The sequence below is a fragment of the Pongo pygmaeus genome, chromosome 9 (assembly GCF_028885625.2).
Source record: "Pongo pygmaeus isolate AG05252 chromosome 9, NHGRI_mPonPyg2-v2.0_pri, whole genome shotgun sequence".
Classification (NCBI taxonomy): domain Eukaryota; kingdom Metazoa; phylum Chordata; class Mammalia; order Primates; family Hominidae; genus Pongo; species Pongo pygmaeus.
This window is the reverse complement of record NC_072382.2, coordinates 20,482,636-20,495,878: the sequence shown is the minus strand read 5'-3', so window position 1 is coordinate 20,495,878 and position 13,243 is coordinate 20,482,636.

Genomic DNA, 13,243 nt, shown 5'->3' with positions numbered 1-13,243 from the left:
CTGCTGCGTGTCTGCATCTTCTTTCTTGGGATTGCCTAGTAGGGATTAGAGTCTACTATGAGAGACAGATCAAGGTTCCCTTCCTGCTTAAGAACCACCAAATCGTTTTCCAGGCCTACTAGGTCAAACCTCTAATGAAGTAGAGATGTTTGAATTGACATCCGGTAGAGCTTGTTGTTCTGCCTCCTTCCCTAGGAATGCCACAGGGTGCTTATTGTTTAAGCGCTGCTGAAGGGACCCAGTGAGGCAGTGGTCATTGGCAGCGCTACTGCTGACTGGGTGCTTAGCGCCGGGATGGTTACACCCATGGAGCTCCTTGAGGGACAGGCACTTCAATTTGGAAGCAAATTGAATGGCTTTTAAGACTGAACACTGGGCCGGGCGCAGTGGCTCACGCCTGTAATCCCAGCACTTTGGGAGGCCGAGATGGGCGGATCATGAGGTCAGGGGATCGAGACCATCCTGGCTAACACGGTGAAACCCCGTCTCTACTAAAAATACAAAAAAAGTAGCCATGCGTGATGGCGAGCGCCTGTAGTCCCAGCTACTCAAGAGGCTGAGGCCGGAGAATGGCGTGAACCTGGGAGGCGGAGCTTGCAGTGAGCCGAGATCGCGCCACTGCACTCCAGCCTGTGCGACAGAGCGAGACTCCGTCTCAAAAAAAAAAAGACACCTTGGGAGGTGGCTAGGGCCAGATCTGTGCCCCTCTGTGTGCCTGGTCTAAAGGCAGCCCTGTTCAGGGAAGGACATGTGTTTTGCATTTACTGTGACCTGCATTGTGCTAGGCACTGGGACATAGCTATGAACATGACAGAGGCAGTACCCTTTACTGATCCATGCATGCTGGGGCAGGGAGGCAGAAATCATTGGATGAAAGTTTAAAGGGGCATAGCTGGGTACTGTGAACTTGTTTAATGGGGCAATTTAATGTGGTCTGGGGTACCAGGGAAGATGTCCCCAAGAATAATAACGTTCAGCCCTTACTGTGGGCTAGTGCTTTATATAATCCTCATAACAACCCTGTGAGGTAGGAGTAGTGTTTTTTTCCTACAGATCAGGAAACTGAAGAGCAAAGAGCTTTAAGTATCCTCCCCAAGGTCACAGTGCTATAAGTGGGTTGAGATCCCAGCCCACAAAACCTTGCGCTGGAGTCAGGCTCTTCACTGCTGCACTCTCCTGCCTTGTGTTTCAGCTGTGGCTCGATGGATGTGGAGGTGGGAGGGGAGGTGGGGAAAGACTGATAGGTCTGAGCTACTGGGACCAACATGGCTGGGCGGGGGAAAGATGGAGAGGGAGGAGGGCCAGATCACATAGGACCATGGCTCAGGAGTTTGGACTTTATTTTCAGGACATCGAGGAGCACTTTGAAGGGTTTTGAACAGGGGAATAACAGGATCAAAATTGTGTTTGAAAAGACAACTAGGAAATGGATTGGAAAGCAAAATGAAGTTGCGGCGAAGTCAATTAGGAGTCTGCGGGGCGCCTGGGAATGGGGTGGTAGCTGTGGAAATGCAGAGAAATGGAATCATCCACCCAGTGTATATTTACCAAGTGCTTCCTGAATGCAAGTTGTTAGGGATGTAGCAGTGACTGTGTTCACATCAGCTCACCTAGCATGGAAAATGACAAATGCTTGTCAGATGGTGGTAAAAGGGTTAAGCGTATTAAGAGTAATGCAGGGCGGCTGGGCACGGTGGCTCATGCCTGTAATCCCAGCACTCTGGGAGGCCAGGGTGGGAGGATCACTTGAGCCCAGGAGTTCGAGACCAGCCTGGGCAACATGGCCGGGAGTGGTGACACGCACTTGTGGTCCCAGCTACTCAGGAAGCTCATGGAGGAGGATTGCCTGAGCCCAGGAGGTCGAGGCTACAGTGAACTGTGATCAAGCCACTGCACTGGAGCTGGGGTGACAAAGAATGGGAATGGGATTTACAGAAGGTGGCCATCAAAGGCCTCTAAGAGAAAGGCTTAAGCAGAGGCCTGAATAATGGAGAGGAGGATGTCGGGGAGGAGCTGGATTCTGAGCAGGGCACAGTGAAGACAAGCCGAGTGTAGACAGCAGGAGCAGGGAGACCAAGACAGAGCGTGAAGGAGATGAGGTCAGAGAGGTGCCATGAAGGCTGGGGTTAGGGCTGTGGGTAGGTGGCTATGTGCTCCAGGAGGCACAAGCGACACAATTCAAAGACAGTGGAAAAGAGGGAGGTCTGACTCAAGGTTTCTTTTTTTGTTTTTTTAATTTTATTTTGAGATGGAGTTTTCCTCTGTCTCCCAGGCTGGGGTGAAGTGGTGTGATCTCGGCTCACTGCAACTTCTGTCCCCCAGGTTCAAGCGATTCTCCTGCCTCAGCTTCCTGAGTAGCTGGGATTATAGGTGCCTGCCACCAGGCCCCCCAGCTAAATTTTGTATTTTTAGTTGAGACAGGGTTTCACCATGCTGGCCAGGCTGGTTTCAAACTCCTAACCTCAGGTGATCCACCCCCCTCGGCCTCCCACAGTACTAGGATTACAGGTGTGAACCACAGCGCCTAGCCTCAAGGCTTCTAAAGTAAGTAAGTAGGTAACGGTGGGACCTGGGACAATTATGATTTGGGTTTGGGATGAGTTCAAACTCAGAACTCATCCCAAAGGGGGTCAGCAAAGGGGGTCTTGGGATGTAAATGAAACCTCACATGTAGCAGCCCTCAGAGAGAATGGATGATAAATGTTTCTGTCAGACCTTTAAAGGTGTCAGACTTGGCCAGGCGCGGTGGCTCACACCTGTAATTCCAGCACTTCGGGAGGCCAAGGCAGGAGGATTGCTTGAGCTCAGGAGTTGGAGACCAGCCTGGCCAAGATAGCGAAACCCTGGCTCTATTAAAAATACAAAAATTAGCTGGGTGTGTTGGTACGTGCCTGTGATCCCAGCTACTCAGGAGGCTGAGGCACAAGAATCACTTGAACCCAGGGAGGTGGAGGCTATAGTGAGCCAAGATCACACACCATTGCACTCCAGCCTGGGCAACAGAGTGAGACTCTTTCTCAAAAAAAAAAAAAAAAAAAAAAAAAAGCTGGGCGTGGTGGCTCACGCCTGTAATCCCAGCACTTTGGGAGGCCAAGGTGGGCAGATCACAAAGTCAGGAGATCAAGACCATCCTGGCTAACTCGGTGAAACCCTGTCTCTACTAAAAATACAAAAAATTAGCCGGGCATGGTGGTGGATGCCTGTAGTCCCAGCTACTCGGGAGGCTGAGGCAGGAGAATGGCATGAACCCTGGAGGTGGAGCTTGCAGTGAGCCAAGATTGCGCCACTGCACTTCAGCCTCGGTGACAGTGAGGAGAAAAAAAAATTTCCATCTTAAAGGTGTCAGACTCAGACTCTCAGTTAATCTTTTCTAGATCTGGACTAGGGAGGGCTCAGAGAAAGCCTGGCTGCATCCATGCAGTGTTTTTTTGTTTGTTTTTGTTTTTTTTTTTTTTTGAGATGGAGTCTCTCTCTGTCGCCCAGGCTGGAGTGCAGTGGTGCGATCTCAGCTCACTGCAAGCTCTGCCTCCCAGGTTTGCGCCATTCTGCCTCAGCCTCCCGAGCAGCTGGGACTACAGGCGCCCGCCGCCACGCCCGGCTAATTTTTTGCATTTTTAGTAGAGACAGGGTGTCACCATGTTGGCCAGGATGTTCTTCAACTCCTGATCTCAAGTGATCCGCCCTCCTCAGCCTCCCAAAGTGCTGGGATTACCATGCCTGGCTTTCTTCAGTTTTCTCTGCAGATGCCAATCTCCCCCACACAAGATAGTTTTTCAGCTATTCTTATATTTCCAGCCCTCTGAATAGCCATCTTGAAATATATCAAAGAAGTATATTTTGGGGTGAAATATTTTGGTTTCCTTCAATATAGAGAGCAGGGAGGAAGACCAAGGCCAGGGTGGTCAAGCGCTTCAGGTTCAGTGACAGGAGGTAGGCTTATCAAGGGGCACTAAAAATCACCCAACGAAAGAGAAAAACCTACAACGTGCATGCCATTGAAGCTGATGGAAAAGTTTCAACAAGGGGGATGTGGTCAGCAATGTCCATTGCTATTGGGAGAGCTGAAGTTTGTGGAAGTCACTGGCAAGCTGAGGGAAAGCCGGAGGAAGCCAGATGGGATTGCCTTGAGGAGGGGCGGGAGGCAAGAGAGATGGAAAAAATAGACTTGCTTGTTTTATGCCTCTACTGTCCTGCAAAATAGGAATTGTGGTCCCTGTCTTACAGATAAAGAAACTAAGGCAGAAAGGCACGGTGGCTCACGCCTGTAATCCCAGCACTTTGGGAGGCTGAGGCAGGCAGATCACCTGAGGTCTGGAGTTCAAGACCAGCCTGACCAACATAGAGAAACCCTGTCTCTACTCAAAATACAAAATTAGCCGGGCGTGGTGGCGCATGCCTGAAATCCCAGCTACTTGGAAGGCTGAGGCAGGAGAATCGCTTGAACCCGGGAGGCAGAGGTTGCGGCGAGGCAAGATCGTGCCACTGCACTCCAGCCTGTGCCAAAAGAGCGAAATTCCGTCTCAAAAAAAAAAAAGAAAGAAAGAAACTAAGGCTCAGAGAGGACGCCAAGATCACACCATCAGTAAGAGGCAAAGCCAGGATTCTTTTTTTCTTTTTGAGACAGAATCTCACTCTGTCGCCCAGCCTAAACTGCAGTGGTGCGGTCTCTGCTAACTCTATTCCGCTAACTTTACCTCCTCCCGGGTTCAAGCGATTCTCCTGCCTCAGCCTCCCAAGTAGCTGGGATTACAGGTGTGTGCCAACACGCCCGGCTAATTTTTGTAGTTTTAGTAGAGATGGAGTTTTGCTATGTTGGCCAGGCCGGTCTCAAACCCCTGACCTCAAGTGATCCACCTGCCTCAGCCTCCCAAAGTGCTGGGATTACAGGCATGAGCCACCGTGCCTGGCCAAAAGCCAGGATTCTAATGTGGGTGGTTTTCTGGCTTCCCAGCACTTGACCACAATGTCACCGGCAGCCCCGTGCCTCCTGGTTTGCCACTGACATTAACCCAGTTGCCTGCCCAATCTGAAAAACTTCTTGGCAAAGCATAAACCTAAAATTGTCCAAGGGGCGGGAGGACAGCAGGAAATCGTGGTGATCTGTGAAGAGAAAGGCCACACTGTCCAAAGCCTGAGAAACAGCTGCTAAGATTAGTTTTGAGTCAGCCTACCCTGTGACTTGGAACCTGCTCAACTTCTTTTCCAGCTCCCAACTCAGGCAGGCCCACTTCAACTCAGGGGACTGCTCAGCAGTGTCTGCCTAGCGTTTTAGGCATCCTGGGGACACGCTCCTTGCTTGAAATTGAACTGTGCAGGACGTGGGGATGCTTTGGGCTGTCCGGGAGGCCTGTTGACACCCCACAGCACCCCCAGGCCAACAGCTGAGATGCCCACACTCCCTTTCCACATTCCCCACACAGATGGAGAATTTTTCCTCCATTAAAGCCATCCCTGGTACGTGGTACGTGGAGCAGGGTCAGAACAGAGTCAACGGATTGGAAGGCAGGTGATTCAGGAGTCTCTGCTCTGGCAACACACGTGGCTCAAGTGAGAATGGGCGTTACACAGCATCTCCCAAGTTCCTCATGTTACAGTTACCCATGAGAAAACAGAGGCTGCAACGCAAGTCACTTGCCAGGGTCAGAAGACCAGTCAGTAGCAGAACCAGGACAGAATTCCGGCCTTCTGATTCCTAATTTAGTGCTCTTCCAGCTCAAATAAAAGGCAGACCATTCTTGGTAAGACTAATCACTGGAATATTTTTTTTCACTGAGAAAATATTTTCAGAATTTCAAGGCTACAGTGAGCTATGATTATACCACTGCATTCTAGCCTGGGCAACACAGCAAGACCCTGTCTGATATATATATCATATAATAATATGATATATATATAAAAATATATATATATTTTCCTCTGATTTCAATATAATTTTCATTTTATTTATTTTTGTTTATTTTTTGAGATGGATTTTTTTTTTGAGATGGAGTCTTCCTCTATCGCCCAGGCTAAAGTGCAGTGGCACTGTCTCAGTTCACTGCAACCTCTGCCTCCTGGGTTCAAGCAATTCTCCTGCCTCAGCCTCCTGAGTAGCTGAGATTACAGGTACCTGCCACCACGCCCGGCTAATTTTTGTATTTTTAGTAGAGACGAGGTTTTACCATGTAGACCAGGCTGGTCTCGAACTCCTGACCTCAGGTGATCCACCCACCTTGGCCTCCCAAAGTGCTGGGATTACAGGGGTGAGCCACCATGCCCAGACTGTTTTTTGTGTTCTTAGTAGACATGGGGTTTCACCATGTTGGCCAGGCTGGTTTTGGACTTCTGTCCTCAAGTGATCCACCTGCCTCAGCCTCGCAAAGTGTTAGGATTATAGGCGTGAGCCACCATGCCTGGTCTATTTATTTATTTATTTATTTATTTATTTATTATTATTATTTTTGAGACCGCCTCACTCTGTCACCCAGGATGGAGTGCAGTGGCGTGATCTTGGCTCACTGCAACCTCTGCCTCCCGGGTTCAAGGGATTCTCGTGCCTCAGCCTCCCAAGTAGCTGTGACTACAGGCATGTGCCACCATGCCCAGCTAATTTTTTGTATTTTAGTAGAGACCGGGTTTCACCATGTTGCCCAGGACGGTCTTGAACTCCTGAGCTCAGGTGATCTGCCCTCCTTGGCCTCCCAAAGTGCTGGGATTACAGGCGTGAGCCACTGCGCCTGACCACATATAATTTTTATTAATTATAATGTTGAAAGTCCCTTTATTCCACACCTCTCCTTTCCTTCACTCCTGATAGGTCATTTTTAATGATTTGATGTATATACTGAATTTGGATGCTTCTTGCTGTAGGGCAAAGACGCTAATAAGATGTTGCTGGAGCCTTTTCGCAGATGCAAGTCAATCCAGGCAGTGTCTATAGCTGCTGAACCCAAAATCAGAAAGCGAGGGCTATCAAAGCTCTTCTGTCCTGATTTGCAACTTTAGTAGTGCAAGAAAAAAAATCTTAGAATAAAAAATGGGTACCGTTCAGAGACCTTTAGAGATTGCAAGGCATCACAGATTATAAAGAGCTCCATCTCGAGACGTGTTCAGGAGTGGATTGGGGCTTTGACCTTGACTAGCTGCATCAACTTGGACAAGTCACTTCGCTTCCCTGTGCCTCAGTGTCCTCATCCATAAAATGGGGATAAGTGTAGTACCTACCTCGTAAGTCCTGCCTACCTGGCACATGGTGAGCAATTACTAAATTGTAGGCCTAGTCCCTATAATCCCAGCACTTTTGGAGAACAAGGTAGGGGAATCAGTTGAAGCCAGGAGTTCCAGACCAGCCTGGCCAACATAGTGAGACTGTGTTTCTATAAAATAAAAAAAAATTAGCCAAGCATGGTGGTGCAGGCCTGAAGTCCCGGCTACTTGGGAGTCTGAGTCAGGAGGATTGCTTGAGCCCAGGAGTTCAAGGTTGTAGTAAGCTATGATTGCACCACTGCACTCCAGCCTGGCGACAGAGCATGACCCTGTCTCTAAAAATATAAAATTAGGCCAGGCACAGTGGTTCATGCCTGTAATTCCAACACTTTGGGAGGCCAAGGCAGGTGGATCACTTTGAGGTCAGCAGTTCGAGACCAGCCTGGGCAACAAGGCAAAATCCTGTCTCTACTAAAATTACAAAAATTAGCCGGGAATGGTGGTACACGCCTGTAATCCCAGTTACTGGGGAAGCTGAAGCAGGAGAATTGCTTGAACCCAGGAGGCGAAGGTTGCAGTGAGCCAAGATCGTGCCATTGCACTGCAGCCTGGGAGACAGAGCGAGACTTGATCTCAATAAATAAATAAATTAATTAATTAATTAATAAAAAACCAAGTTGGGCATGGTGGCACGTGCCTGTAGTCCAAGCTACTCAGGAGGTGGAGGTGGGAGGATCACTTGAGCCAGGAGTTCAAGGCTGCAGTGAGCTATGATCATGCCACCATACTCCAGCCTGCTGTATGTACTCCAGCCTGGGCAACAGAGTGACACCCTGTCTCAAATAAAGTAAAATAAAAATTAAAAAACAAATTACTAAATTGTACTTAACAGTATTGTCATCAGTCTTCCTAAATAGGAAGACAAAATTAAGGGACTTAACATGTGTCCTTAGGTATAGTTGTTTGGGGCAGGCCAGCATCACCCACACAATAGTTCTGTACCATAGGTGCGTGTTCTCTGGATCAACTTTATGGCCCAGTGAGGCCATACTCTACCAGAATGTCAGGGGACAAGGGTTGTGAGAGGCGAAAGCGTTGGTCTGAAGCAAGAGTCTGGGTTTCCATCCTAGCTCTACCACCAATTCTGTATGACCGTGTGCCTCCATTTGCTCCATGACCACATAGAGACATGGGGCAGTTGGATGAAATCAATGGTTCCCAGTCTTGGCACCATCATGGAACTGTTTGCTAACTTCTTTTTTTCTCTTATGGATCCCATATTTTAAAAGATTTTTACTAAATAGAAATTGACTTATACTTTTCCAAGCTGGAGTGCGGTGGCATGATTTCAGCTCACTGCAACCTCCGCCTCCTGGGTTCAAGTGATTCTCCTGCCTCAGCCTCCTGAGTAGCTGGGATTATAGGTGCTCACCAGGCCCAGCTAATTTTTTTGTATTTTTAGTAGAGACAGAATTTCACCATGTTGGCCAGGCTGATTTCAAACTCCTGACCTCAAGTGATCTGCTCACCTCAGCCTCCCAAAGTGCTGGGATTACAGGCGTGAGTCACTGTGCCCAGCCGCTTACTCACATTTTCTAGTCAAAATAGGAAACTGCTTAAGTCACTGTCTGCAGAAGAGCAAAAAAAAGAAATAAAAAATTGAAAACTGCTGATCAGATTGAGAAAAACATAAGATTATTAACCACCTAAAAAGAAAAAATTTCAGTTGAAAGGGAAAAAAATTCATTTTTGTCTTAATAAGGCAAATTCACAATTTTTGAGGTTTTAACAAAATATATGCAGAAAGACAAGGTCACCCTGTAGAACATGCACACAGCCCTAGGCTTGGAAATGGCTGGATTTAATAATATCTGGTCTTTCTTTGAGCCCTGAAATTCTCTAACACTATGTCTTGGAACATAATTTTACTGTTTTCAGTGGTTATAGAGATTTGCTTTACAATTTAGCATTGGTCTTTACCCATGATTTTGTCTGATGCCAACTTGTTGGGCAGGAATGCACCCCCCGCCCCCCGCTTTGTTATGGCCTTGCTCCTAGAGGGCAAGAATATCTGCTTTAAGGCTGGGTGTGGTGGCTCACGCCTGTAATCCCAGCACTTTGAGGGGCCAAGGCGGGCAGATCACCTGAGGTCAGGAGTTTGAGACCAGCCTGGCCAGCATGGTGAAATCCTGTCTCTACTAAAAATACAAAAATTAGCTGGGTGTGGTGGCACACACCTGTAATCACAGCTATTTGGGAGGCCGAAACAGGAGAACTGCTTGAACCCAGGAGGCGGAGGTTGCGGTGAGCTGAGATTGCGCCACTGCACTCCAGCCTGGAAAACAGAGCAAGATTCTGTCTCACACACACAAAATATATATATGTCTGCTTTAAGTATGCAGGCGTGTGTTTGTGCTGAAAGGCAGGAATGCCAAACTTGGCTGCATGGTACCAGCTAGGGCCCACAGAGTTCCAAGGAGAACGAACAGTTGGTTCCTAGAGGCTGGGGGCTCGTATCAGACCCTGAAGACTAAGCATGTGCTGGGTCCATTGTGGTCCTGCACCCATGGTGGTGCACTAAACACCTAACCTATATTTAAGTGTTTTTGTTTGTCAAAAAATGTCTTTTTTGTTTTGGAGTCAGAGTCTTGCTCTGTCGCCCAGGCTGGAGTGCAGTGACACGATCTCAGCTCACTGCAGCCTCTGCTTCCCGGGTTCAAGCGATTCTCCTGTCTCGGCCTCCCAAATAGCTGAGATTATAGGCACGCACCACCATGCCCAGCTAATTTTTGTATTTTTAGTAGAGACGAGGTGTCTCCATGGTGGCCAGGTTGGTCTTGAACTCCTGTCCTCAAGTGATCCACCTGCCTCGGCCTCCCAACGTGGTGGGATTGCAGGCATGAGCCACCACGCCCGGCCTGCCTTGTCCCTTCTTAAAATGAGTTGATTTTAAGATTCTGATTTCTTTGGGACATTGTCTTCATAAACTTTTCATAAAGCATCAGTGATTTCACCATTCTTCCACCCAAGCTTCACCGTAAATTTGTTGTTTGTTCTTGCTTCAATTTCAGCAGAATTCATTTAGCTCTGATAAGGGCTCGCTTCAAACTGATGTCTTATCCTTCTTAGTGCCTCAAACTACATCCTGTTCACTCATGTTACAGCAAGTTAGTATGAGTTTATTTTGGTGCACAAAAATTTTTTTAAATCCATGCAGTTTTTTTCATAATACGCATTTTCCATGAACTTTTTGAAGACCCCTTGTAGATGTCTGTTGTTTAAACCACCCAGTTTACAGTAATTTTTTTTTTTTTTTGAGATGAAGTCTTGCTCTATCGCCCAGGCTGGAGTGCATTGGTGCACTCTCGGCTCACTGCCACCTCTGCCTCCTGGGTTCAAGCAATTTTTCTGTCTCAGTCTCCCGAGTAGCTGGGATTACAGGCGCGTGCCACCATGCCTAGCTAATTTATGTGTTTTTAGTAGAGACGGGGGTTTCACTATGTTGGCCAGGCTGGTCTCGAACTCCTGACCTTGTGATCGGCCCACCTCGGACTCCCAAAGTATTGGGATTACAGGCGTGAGCCACTGCACCCGGCCTTCAGTAATTTTATAGCAGCCCAGGCTAAGATAGCCATTTCTGGGTATAAGAATGTCATATACTGAGCAGGCCTGCAACTGTGAGTAAAAGTCTGCAAAGAGGCCAGGCGGTGGCTCATACCTGTAATCCCAGCACTTTGGGGGGCTGAGGCAGGTGGATCACCTGAGGTCAGCAGTTCAAGACCAGCCTGACCAACATGGTGAAACCCCATCTCTACTAAAATACAAAATTAGCTGGGTGTGGTGGTGCATGTTTGTAATCCCAGCTACTTGGGAGGCTGAGGCAGGAGAATCGCTTGTACTCAGGAGGCAGAGGTTGCAGTGAGCCGAGATCACGCCACTGCACTCCTTTCTGGGTGACAGAGGGAGATTCCATCTCAAAAAAAAAAACAAAACAAAACAAACAAAACCCAACAGGTAGGTCACAGTGGCTCATGCCTGTAATCCCCACTTTGGGAGGCTAAAGTGGGCAGATAACCTGAGGTCAGGAGTTCAAGACCAGCCTGGGCAACATGGTGAAACTCTGTCTCTATAAAAATACAAAAATTAGCCGGGCATGATGGCGGGTGCCTGTAGTTCCAGCTATTCGGGAGGCTGAGGCAGGAGAATCGCTTGAACCTAGGAGGTGGAGGTTGCAGTGAGCCGAGATCGTGCTATTGCACTCCAGCATCCATCTCAAAAAACAAACAAACAAAACAAAACAACAACAACAAAAACCCAAAATATATATTTTAATTTTATTTTATTTATTCAATTTTATTTCATTTTATTTTTCTAGAAACAGGGTCTCATTCAGGCCAGGCATGGTGGCTCACGCCTGTAATCCCAGCACTTGGGAGGCCGAGGTGGAGGTGGGCAGATCACCTGAGGTCAGGAGTTCAAGACCATCCTGGTCAATGTGGTGAAACCCCATCTGTACTAAAAATACAAAAATTAGCCGGGTGTGGTGGCACACGCCTGTAATCCCAGCTACTTGGGAGACTGAGTCAGGAGAATCACTTGAACAAGGGAGATGGAAGTTGCAGTGAGCCGAGATTGTTCCACTGCACTCCAGCCTGGGTGACAGGGCGAGACTCCATCTCAAAAAAAAAAAAAAAAAAAAAAAGAAAGAAACAGGGTCTTACTCTGTTACCCAGGCTGGAGTACAGTGGTGCAATCATAGCTCACTGCAGCCTGGAACTCCTGGGCTCAAGTGATCCTCCTGCCTCAGCCTCCTCAGTAGCTCAGACTTCAGGCATGCACCACCATTCCCAGCTAATTTTTAATTTTTTTTGGTAGAGATGAGGGTCTTGCTATGTTGCCCAGGCTGGTCTCAAACTCCTGGCCTCAACCAATCCTGCCATGTCGGCCTCCCAAAGTGTTGGGATTACAAGTGTGAGCCACTATGCCTGGCCTAAAAATATATATATGAAAATATGTCAGAAATGGGCCTCCCAGGAATTAAGGTGTTTGCGGGAGTCCTGGTCCCCAGTTTTTCTGCCAACACTCCCTGTTCCCACACGTGACCTGGTCCAGACCCCAAACAGCCAGGCCCAAAGGACAGGTGAGGCGAGGCGAGAACTTGTGCCTCCCCGTGTTCCTGCTCTTTGTCCCTCTGTCCTACTTAGACTAATATTTGCCTTGGGTACCGCAAACAGGAAACGGGGGAGGGACAGGAGTAGGGCGGAGGGTAGGGTAGGACCAGAAGCCTCTCTAGGCCTGGCCTGGGGCAGGCAGCCAGGGAGAAGGACAGCCCTTCAGTGGAGACCCAGGGATTTGGAGTAGCCCCTGTTCCAGGACAGGCGCAGGTCCTGGGAGGTGACAGAAGATAGACTAAAGGCCTAAGAGTCCCTGGACCTGACTCCTCCCAGGCAGCTGCCACACACAAACACACCTCCAGGCACCCTGGACAGGAAGGAGAAGAAATGGGCCCCTCCTCCAGTGGCTGAGAAGCTGGGGCAAATGTTGGCTGTTCCTATCCCTGGTGCATCCTATGGCGAGGGGCAACTTCCATCAGGCCACACCTTTTATCTTCGTCTCTATTTTTGATATCTGTGTATTGTGATTATACAAACCCCCACATTGGCCTATATGCGCAGATCTGATTAAGAACTTAACGATATTCCATGGACGTTCCAATCCTAATCTCCTTTAGTCCTCGCAACAAAGTATTATTCCCATTGTATAGATGAGGAAACTGAGGTGCACAGAGATGAAAAGCAACCACCGCTGTATGTTAGGATTGGAGGGAGCTCCAGGAAAGTCTCATAGCCCCCCTGGCCAGAATGGGCTAAATCTCAGAGAGGGAGGGTGGGAGATGGGGGTGACAGTGACTTTTGTGACTCCTCCTAGACCATCCATCCCTGCTCCCAGGAGGACCTGTCCTCCCAGATGGTGGGGGTGGACAGGCGGACTATCTACCCACCCGTCCCCACGGCCCTGACCCTCTGACCTCACCCTCTCCGCTGATTTCTTCATGTTA